The 10,160-nt window shown below is 39.2% G+C and overlaps 1 pseudogene; it reads left to right on the top strand.

The window, feature by feature from the left end:
• Window positions 1-1,904: 1,904 nt before the first annotated feature.
• LOC117524277 lies at window positions 1,905-5,196 on the top strand (annotated as a pseudogene).
• The last annotated feature ends 4,964 nt before the right edge of the window (window positions 5,197-10,160 follow it).

Here is a 10,160-nt window from a genome sequence, read left to right as displayed (position 1 = left end):
TCCCGCTTTTCATCCAATCAGGAGGCCCCATTTCTCTGTCCCACCAATGACACACTCGCATTTTGTGTTCCCTGGTGTCAAGTGCAGGATCCTGATACAGGATCCAGATCATTTCATTCAACCAAGATGTCTGATCAAGGTGAGAGAGTTTTAGCCTTTCTAGCAGGGAGAATTCTACAACTTGACTCTCATACTGAAGTTGTGAGACTTCAAGAAATTAGTGAAGAGGCAACCTGGTCTCACAGCAATTCATGATTCAGTAGCACGAAATATACATTAATCTGCTGGTTCGTGATATTGTGACATAAAGTGCCTCATTTTCGTCACAACAGCACAAATTCATTCTAATTCATTCCGTGATGGCTGCACGCAATTAAAAGTGAAGCTGGGGGGGGGCGGTTATGGTTAAGGTGGGAGGAAAGAGTAAGATTAGGTTATGGTTAAGGTTAGGGTTGGAGGTACAAGTAGGGTTAGAAATAGTGAGCGAAATAAAAAAACGGTCATGAAAATTTGACTCATGGGAGCAAGAAAAAAAAACACGAGACTGGGCTGGAAGAGGACACTCATGACTTTACAGAGAGACATAAGAGCGTTCCATAATTTACATATCTACATGATTTACCTGCATTACTGGTTCTTCATGTGTATGATTATTCTTCTTTATTTTTGTTTTAAGATATGATAAATATGTTATTACATGTCTGTTTATGTATCACGCCCTGTAACACGCCCTGTATCATGCCCCGATGTATCTGTATGAGCCCGAGTCCGACGGACAAAAACAGACATGTGATAAGGTATACGTACGTTCAAATGCAGAAAAAAGGAACAGGAAGAAAAAAAAAAACAGTCCATCCCCTGATTGTGTCATAAGTGTTGGGGAAAGTGTAGTGACACGGACCCACAACAGGGGGCGCAAATGAACGGTCAATAGATGAGCCAAAAGGTAACAATTTAATGTTGTGAATGTGCACAACAATGATACAGACAATCACAGAATCTAACAGTCAGTCAATACACCAAGGTGACGTGTGGGCAGGCTCGAGGATAGAAGACGTCTGTCCTTGATAAGAGCCGGAACCACACGATTTCCACCGCCACAGAACCCGGAGAATACTGGAGCCGCCAAGTCCCGAATTCCCAGGTGATCACCGTCCCCGACTGTCGGATCTGGTACTGCTGGCGAGGAGCACAAACAGTGAGATGTGGGTGTGTGCACACCCAGTAACAAAAACAGTCAGAAGGTGGAAAGTCACCTCCACCTCTAATCACACACTCGTGCAGCTCCTGTTAAACCACTTATCTGGACTGGGTGTGAAGCGTAGCCGTCGCTGTTCACACCAAACGCCAATCCAGCTGAAAGTGCACCACAGGACAACGGCTGCAAACAGATCAGACGTAAGTCACAGTTCAAATACTGCAGAGAATATTACCTTCGCAGGTAGATGATATCTCGGCAGCGAGGTGGAGATGACATCCGGATTTTATGGAGTGATGAAATGATGGGTGACAGCTGTCATGAGTTGATGTGTGACAGCTGTCACTCCCGGTTGTGTCTGTGGCGGCAGCGCCCTCTCGTGCCTGAAGCCCGCACTTCAGGCAGGGCGCCCTCTGGTGGTGGGCCAGCAGTACCACCTCTTCTGGCGGCCCACACAACAATAAGTTCCCTGTGATTGGTCTAATTCAGTCCCAAAGCTCTCTTGCTGTTGTTACAAAGAGAATTGTGATCGAGGATCAAGACGCCACTTTGCCACACACTGATGCACAACACAGACTGTTCACTTCTTTGTCACACTTTATAGGTTTTATGAATTGTTCCATTTGGCCCCACTGATATATGTTTAATTTTAGGTTTTGGAAGTTGTTTTACTTTACAGGTTATTGTGACAAGAAACTTCAAACTGATGTGGAATGTTTCAGTCATAACAATTTTCACACTTTCAGGGTTAAATTTCACATTTGAAAAGAAAATTGTCCTCTTCTCGTTTTCTTTGTTGTGGTATTTATTGATTCTGTTGTTAAATGGCAGTATTATCATTGCCATCATTATGGATAAAAACCTCCATGAGCTCATGTATATCATCTTGTGTAATTTTTGCATTAATACACTGTATGGTACTGTTGGATTTTATCCTAAATTCCTTTTGGACCTTTTGTCTTCTCATGTAATTTCATATGCTGGATGTGTGTTACAAAGTTTTGTAATACATTCAGCAATAATGGCTGACTTTTCCATCCTCACTCTGATGGCGTACAACAGATATGTGGCTATATGTCGACCTCTGCAGTACCATTCCTTCATGACAAAACAGAGAGTCTCTGTCTTTGTGTTTTTTTCACTAATTTAGAAGATCTTCACTTAGCCTGGAAAAAGAGTCTGTTGCTCTATAAAAAAAAGCCCTGCGTAAAGCTAGGACATCTTACTACTCATCACTAATTGAAGAAAATAAAAACAACCCCAGGTTTCTTTTCAGAACTGTAGCCAGGCTGACAAAGAGTCAGAGCTCTATTGACGTGAATATTCCTTTAACTTTAAATAGTAATGACTTCATGACTTTCTTTGTTAATAAAATTTTAACTATTAGAGAAAAAATTACTCATAACCATCCCAAAGACATATCGTTATCTTTGGCTGCTTTCAGTAATGCTGGTATTTGGTTAGACTCTTTCTCTCCGATTGTTCTGTCTGAGTTATTTTAATTAGTCACTTCCTCCAAACCATCAACATGTCTATTAGACCCCATTCCTACCAGGCTGCTCAAGGAAGCCCTACCATTAATTAATGCTTCAATCTTAAATATGATCAATCTATCTTTATTAGTTGACTATGTACCACAGGCTTTTAAGGTGGCAGTAATTAAACCATTACTTAAAAAGCCATCACTTGACCCAGCTATCTTATCTAATTATAGGCCAATCTCCAACCTTCCTTTTCTCTCAAAAATTCTTGAAAGGGTAGTTGTAAAACAGCTAACTGATCATCTGCAGAGGAATGGTCTATTTGAAGAGTTTCAGTCAGGTTTCAGAATTCATCATAGAACAGAAACAGCATTAGTGAAGGTTACAAATGATCTTCTTATGGTCTCAGACAGTGGACTCATCTCTGTGCTTGTCCTGTTAGACCTCAGTGCTGCTTTTGATACTGTTGACCATAAAATCTTATTACAGAGATTAGAGCATGCCATAGGTATTAAAGGCACTGCGCTGCGGTGGTTTGAATCATATTTATCTAATAGATTACAATTTGTTCATGTAAATGGGGAGTCTTCTTCACAGACTAAGGTTAATTATGGAGTTCCACAAGGTTCTGTGCTAGGACCAATTTTATTCACTTTATACATGCTTCCCTTAGGCAGTATTATTAGAAAGCATTGCTTAAATTTTCATTGTTACGCAGATGATCCCCAGCTTTATCTATCCATGAAGCCAGAGGACACACACCAATTAGTTAAACTGCAAGAATGTCTTACAGACATAAAGACATGGATGACCTCTAATTTCCTGCTTTTAAATTCAGATAAAACTGAAGTTATTGTACTTGGCCCCACAAATCTTAGAAACATGGTGTCTAACAAGATCCTTACTCTGGATGGCATTACCCTGACCTCTAGTAATACTGTGAGAAATCTTGGAGTCATTTTTGATCAGGATATGCCCTTCAATGTGCATATTAAGCAAATATGTAGGACTGCTTTTTTACATTTGCGCAATATCTCTAAAATTAGAAAGGTCTTGTCTCACAGTGATGCTGAAAAACTAATTCATGCATTTATTTCCTCTAGGCTGGACTATTGTAATTCATTATTATCAGGTTGTCCTAAAAGTTCCCTGAAAAGCCTTCAGTTAATTCAAAATGCTGCAGCTAGAGTACTGACGGGGACTAGAAGGAGAGAGCATATTTCACCCATATTGGCCTCTCTTCATTGGCTTCCTGTTAATTCTAGAATAGAATTTAAAATTCTTCTTCTTACTTATAAGGTTTTGAATAATCAGGTCCCATCTTATCTTAGGGACCTCTTAGTACCATATCACCCCAATAGAGCGCTTCGCTCTCAGACTGCAGGCTTACTTGTAGTTCCTAGGGTTTTTAAGAGTAGAATGGGAGGCAGAGCCTTCAGCTTTCAGGCTCCTCTCCTGTGGAACCAGCTCCCAATTCGGATGAGGGAGACAGACACCCTCTCTACTTTTAAGATTAGGCTTAAAACTTTCCTTTTTGCTCAAGCTTATAGTTAGGGCTGGATCAGGTGACCCTGAACCATCCCTTAGTTATGCTGCTATAGACTTAGACTGCTGGGGCGTTCCCATGATGCACTGAGTGTTTCTTTCTCTTTTTGCTCTATATGCACCACTCTGCATTTAATCATTAGTGATTGATCTCTGCTGTCTTCTACAGCATGTCGTTTTCCTGATTCTCTCCCCTCAGCCTCAACCAGTCCCAGCAGAAGACTGCCCCTCCCTGAGCCTGGTTCTGCTGGAGGTTTCTTCCTGTTAAAAGGGAGTTTTTCCTTCCCACTGTTGCCAAGTGCTTGCTCATAGGGGTCGTTTTGACCGTTGGGGTTTTTCTGTGATTATTGTATGGCTTTTGCCTTGCAATATAAAATGCCTTGGGGCAACTGTTGTTGTGATTTGGCGCTATTTAAATAAAAATTGATTTGATTTGATTTGATTTCTCCTGGCTGATACCACTTTGTTGCAAGTTTATGGGAACCGTGATGTTACTGGGATCACAGTTGTGTGGTTCTCACATAAATAGAATATACTGTGTTAACTGGATGATTGTTTCTCTTGCTTGTTCACCTCCAAAAGCAAATATTTGCTGTAGGATATTTTAATATCACATTTTATGTTGACAATTTCAGTTTTATTTTGTGGTCTTATGTTTACCTGATAAGAACATGTTTATCATCCAAAAACAGCCGGAGGAGGTTTATGCAGACATGCTTGCCACATTTAATCTGTCTCACCATGTTTGCATTTTCTCTGTTTTTAGATGTATTTTACATGAGGTTTGGTTCAAGCGATTTGTCTCAAGATCTCTTGAACTTAATGGCAATGGAAATTCTGTTTGTTCCACTAGTTGTTTACCCACTCATATATGGACTCAAACTCACCAAAATACGCAATATATTTGTGAATTATTTCTCTATTGGAAAGAAAATGCATAAAGAGAAATTTCATAAAAATGGTGAGTTTTAAAAGAGAAAACAAAGGTTTTGAGAAAAAAAAATCTTCACAACTTAATGAAAAGATGCTGAAAGTGAAAGATCTCAGAATGCTGTTTGTGGATGAATAGGTTTTCAAATGTGACCCTTGTCTTCTTGTTTAATACTCTACCAATCCACTAATGGAATTATTCCGTAATCATGAACCATGCAAGTCTTGAAAAGTAATTTTACTGTATTTTTAGGTGTTATATCATTTGCGGTTTTCCACTGATTTTTATACTAAACTATATTTGAAAGTTCCTTTATATTAATGTATTTTGAATTTTGATTGTTATATCTATGATAATTAGGTCAGAAAGGCTGCAGCTGCTATTTTGTGCAAGGATTTGATAGAAATGAAGGGTTCACATCTAAAACCCAGTCTGTCCAAAACCACAAATTTTTAGCTGAGACCAACATGCACCTGGCTGCCGAGGTAACTATCCCTGTGCAAACTATTAAGAAATTTGAAAATAACATTTTCATTTGAGTTATGGAAAGCTTAGCATTTTCTAATGTATTTGTAATGTATTTTCCTTTTTCATCCCCATTTCAACTGCATTTTCTTTTCTTAAATAAATGGAAATACTGAGTTTGCATCTGAGTGTTTCAAGTCAATTCACAATCTTGACACTGTGAGAAAAATACTGATTTCTGAGTTATGACATGTTGTCCAATGATTTTATTTACATCATTTATGAAGAAATACAATTAATATAATACTCTATGATAAATCTGTGTGGAGTAGACAGTTATCAAAAACTGAGTGACTGTTCAAGGACATGAGTGAGGAAAGCCACCAAGACACCCACACAACCTAGAAAAAGTTATTCACTCTATTAAGGTTTCAAATCCCGCAAAATCTCATAAAACTTTGAAGAATTTGCCACTCTGAGAGATGTTATTAGCATTGAGAACTACATTGAGATGCTCTGACAAGGCTGCACTTTAACCACTGCACACGGACAACAGCATTAACATCATGTTAGGAAAATTACCTAAAAACACTGACAAAGACAACAAATGAGATACAAGGGGAAACAGGTTTCACTTACTAATATCTTAAAGCTTTAAAGGTACATGTCATACAGAGTGTAAGTCTGAAGACAAAATACAAGTACATTCAGTGTACATGCCACTTATATACAGTCACATAGTGTTACAAAGTCCATTAAATGAAATCATTTAATAGTATAAGACAGTCAGTCTCAAAAGTCCGTTCCTTGGTCGTTCATCATGCAGTGATGAAACATTGTCTCGCCTCATCATATAGCATAAGACAATCAGACAAATAGTCATTTCCTTCATGCTCATCATGCACTGATGAACACCTCATCAATCTTATCTGTGCCCTTTGTGCACTTCCTCTTTCATGGCATTGTTCAGTCAATTACTTAGAGTTATAATGGTAAATATATTTCACAGCGCTTTAACTTTAACTAGCTTTAACTAGCTTTTTTTTTTTGTTTTATGTTAACGTGAGAATCTCATGTTGTTTCTCTGTTATTTACAATGGGAATTGCTGTCAGCCACGACTGCTTCCTGTTCATGCCGTTCTGGGGGAAGTGAAGTTTGCTCTTTAACGTCCTGCTTATTGTCCTTTACAACACTGTTTGTCCTGTTTGTTCCAGAGTAATATATATAATATGCCCGAAATTCAGTTTGCATTTATGAAGATCCAAGCAGATTAAAAGTATCAGACATGGAATATTTCAAATATTTTTGTTTCAGCAAGTTTTCAGGGTCTCATGCATGCAGTCTCTTGCAGACTAAAACTCTAAATCTTTAATATTCTTACAATTTTGTAAGCTGGCTCATGTGATTAAAAATGAGCACTCTAATTGGCTGATGGCTGGGCCCACACTCAACTTATGTTTTATGTTTTGGCGTGACCATTATTAGAGTTTGGACAATCCCTAAGTCTGGCTGATGACAAAAATGGCATACCCTCATTTAAAAAATAAATAAAATTTGCTAAATGTGCCAGCAAAGTTCTAACCCTCAGCACAGCCTGTAGCACAGTAATCACTAAGAAAAAATTAAAATGGTTTGCTGAAATATCAAAGTGGATATTCTTCCGTAATTGGAAGAGGACTTACTTTGGCTGTTTGTCCAGAACACACTGATGGGAGCACGAGAGTGTGTCTTGATGGGGGGGTGTCTGGGGTGACGCTGGGGTCTGGGGGAGTAAGGGGAAAGGTTAGAAATAGCAAAATAATGATAATAATAATTATAAAAAACAATCATGAAAATATTAAAAACCCAGTGGCCTGCTAAAGGGGGGTCATGTGATGATATCATCATGCTCACAGCATGTTACAGACAAATAATAAAAGTAAGTCATCTTCCTGTCATGGACGAACATCCACTGCCCCCCCTGAAATGTTGTCAGCCCGCAGCAGTGTTATCATGAAAACAGTAAGTTTAATCACATTTTTGGCAACAGCATTACCAGAGATATAATTGTATCTCTGCAGTTTGCAAGATACAACAGAGCTTTCAACATATAAACTTAATTTTGTCGGCTGGTGAGCTATGTGGAAGGAACAGACATAGTGAATAGGGCACCGCAGTCTCGTTTGGGGTAAAATATGATGCATATGACGTAACTTCTCTACTTCTGAGGGACAAAAGCCACTGTATTTTCAATGGGTTTTTGGGAAAATTACATGCAAACAAAGTGAAAATGCAAAGAAAAAGTGATGATGTGGTGGAAAGTGGACATGTGTTGCAGTTTGTTTATGACCCAGAGCTCAAATGTGTTGAGGCGGTTTTGCAGGCGAGAGAATGGAGCTACACTGGTTAGCTGTGTAGGCTAACACTTACCGACACGACTTCTCCCATTTGCCTCGTCTTTACTTCTACACTGGAAACCGAAAAAAAAAAAAAACCTTTTCGCTACTGCTTCGGTGAATGCATCCGAAACAAAACAGTACACCATTTGTCCGTGTGAACTCATGCTGTGTGTATATTGTAAAACACAGCGGAGGTCCCAGTAAGTGGTCAAATTCCGTGATATCACACAGGGTTCAAATGAGACTGCGTTTCCCTATTACTGACCTTGACTAGATTGATGTGCTGGTTTTGAAATTTCCACTATTGGATGCAGACAAAGTCGGCAGAGCACAATATGTTGTTCCGCATCATTTTATCAAGACAAACAGTAATGTATTGCTGTGAAGTCGATGTAGGATTTTTGTCACCAGCTGCTTTTGTGAGTGTGGAGGGAGCAGAGCCTCTGCTGTGTTCAGGCTCACCTCAGAAAATCACTGTGCTCAGCCGCGTGTAAAAAAAATACTAAATTACAAGAAATCATGGCCAGATAAAAGTAGCAACAGGCGGGTAACCCAATATAACAGTAGAAGTGTATTTTTTATATGACAAGAATAAGGTAAGAGTAAAAAGTAAATGTAACTCAAGTATATGTAACAGAGTAAATGTAGTGCTTTATTGGGCTATCTTTATTGGTATCCCAGTGTAAATGATTATATATATATATATATATATATATATAAAATACACTTATTGACATTAATTGATGAGACTATAATGTCTGCAATCTGTACATGTTTAATCAAGCTCCACAATGTTGTCAAGTTTTCACATGGACCACAGTGTAAATAAGCCTTTATGCTTTGTGTGACATTGATATATTCACCTTACTGCGTTTATATTGATTTTACAAAATGAACTCAATCAATTATGTAAATGCTGATGATTTCTGTCTTACTCTAAATACTATTTTATCTGAGAGAAAAAAAAGTGTGGCTTGAGATCCACCCAACGAGGCTGTCCATGTTGCCAGACTGGGAACTGATCAACTCGGCACCCAACAGTTTGATGAAAACCCACAGTGCCAGTTACATGGTCAGCTGGTGGTCTCGGGTGACAGCTGTCATCTGCGTCATCCTGTCAGCCACTGTCTGACAGAATGCCGTCTGTGAGGCCTCACGGTTGATCCCAATTATCCTGGACGTCTTGATGATCCAAGGATTCAGATGCTTCTCTACCAATGTGCACAGTTCTGAAACTACAAAGCTTTTATGTCAATTTAAATCATGTACTATCATACAAACCCCCTGGGCTTGCTGGTGATTTTCCACAGTTTTGGCAGCTTGATAGAAACTGAAGGCAGGTTTCATATGTTCTTTGATTTGTGTTCACTGAAATACGAGGTCTGTTAGAAAAGTATCCGACCTTTTTATTTTTTGCAAAAACCATATGGATTTGAATCACGTGTGATTGCATCAGCCAAGCTTGAACGCCATTAGCGGCTCCGTGGCAAATTCCTCCGCTCCTGTTTTCATGACAAAATCTCCTTTAACAGTGGAATATGCAGGAAAAGTGCTGATGTCCACCTTTTCTGCCATTTCTCTGGTAGTCAGACGACGTCCCGGATCAACACAGCATTTAGTTTGGAAATGATCTGGTCGTTTCAGACTGTCGATCGCCGCTCAGAGCGCGGCGCACCCTCCGCCATTGTGCGCCGCCTTTAAACCGGCTGTAACACTCTTTAATCTGTGTGATGCCCATAAAATCATCCCTGAAAGCCATCTGAATTTTCCGAATGGTGTCCACTTAGCTGTCTCTCACAGTTTCTGGAAAAATTTGATGCAGTGCTGCTCCAGCCGTTCAGACATTTTCCTCACAATGAAAATCCGTCGAGGGGGGAGGACCAGTGCTCACTCAAAGCTTACTCACAGGCGAATGACGCAACCGACAGGCGTGAAAAAACTCACGCATGCGCACGAAGGTTCAAGCTTGGCTGATGCAATCACACATGATTCAAATCCATATGGTTTTTGCAAAAAATAAAAAGGTCGGATACTTTTCTAACAGACCTCGTAAATGATGCATATTTCATCGTGTTGACTGTGTGATACCTCAGTGATATTGAAATAATATTTAACTGAAAATAAAATTTGAATTGTTCTTAACAATGACTTTTGTTGTTCA

This window comes from Thalassophryne amazonica, chromosome 14 (genome assembly GCF_902500255.1).
Source record: "Thalassophryne amazonica chromosome 14, fThaAma1.1, whole genome shotgun sequence".
NCBI lineage: Eukaryota > Metazoa > Chordata > Actinopteri > Batrachoidiformes > Batrachoididae > Thalassophryne > Thalassophryne amazonica.
This window is presented reverse-complemented; position numbering and strand designations above follow the sequence as displayed.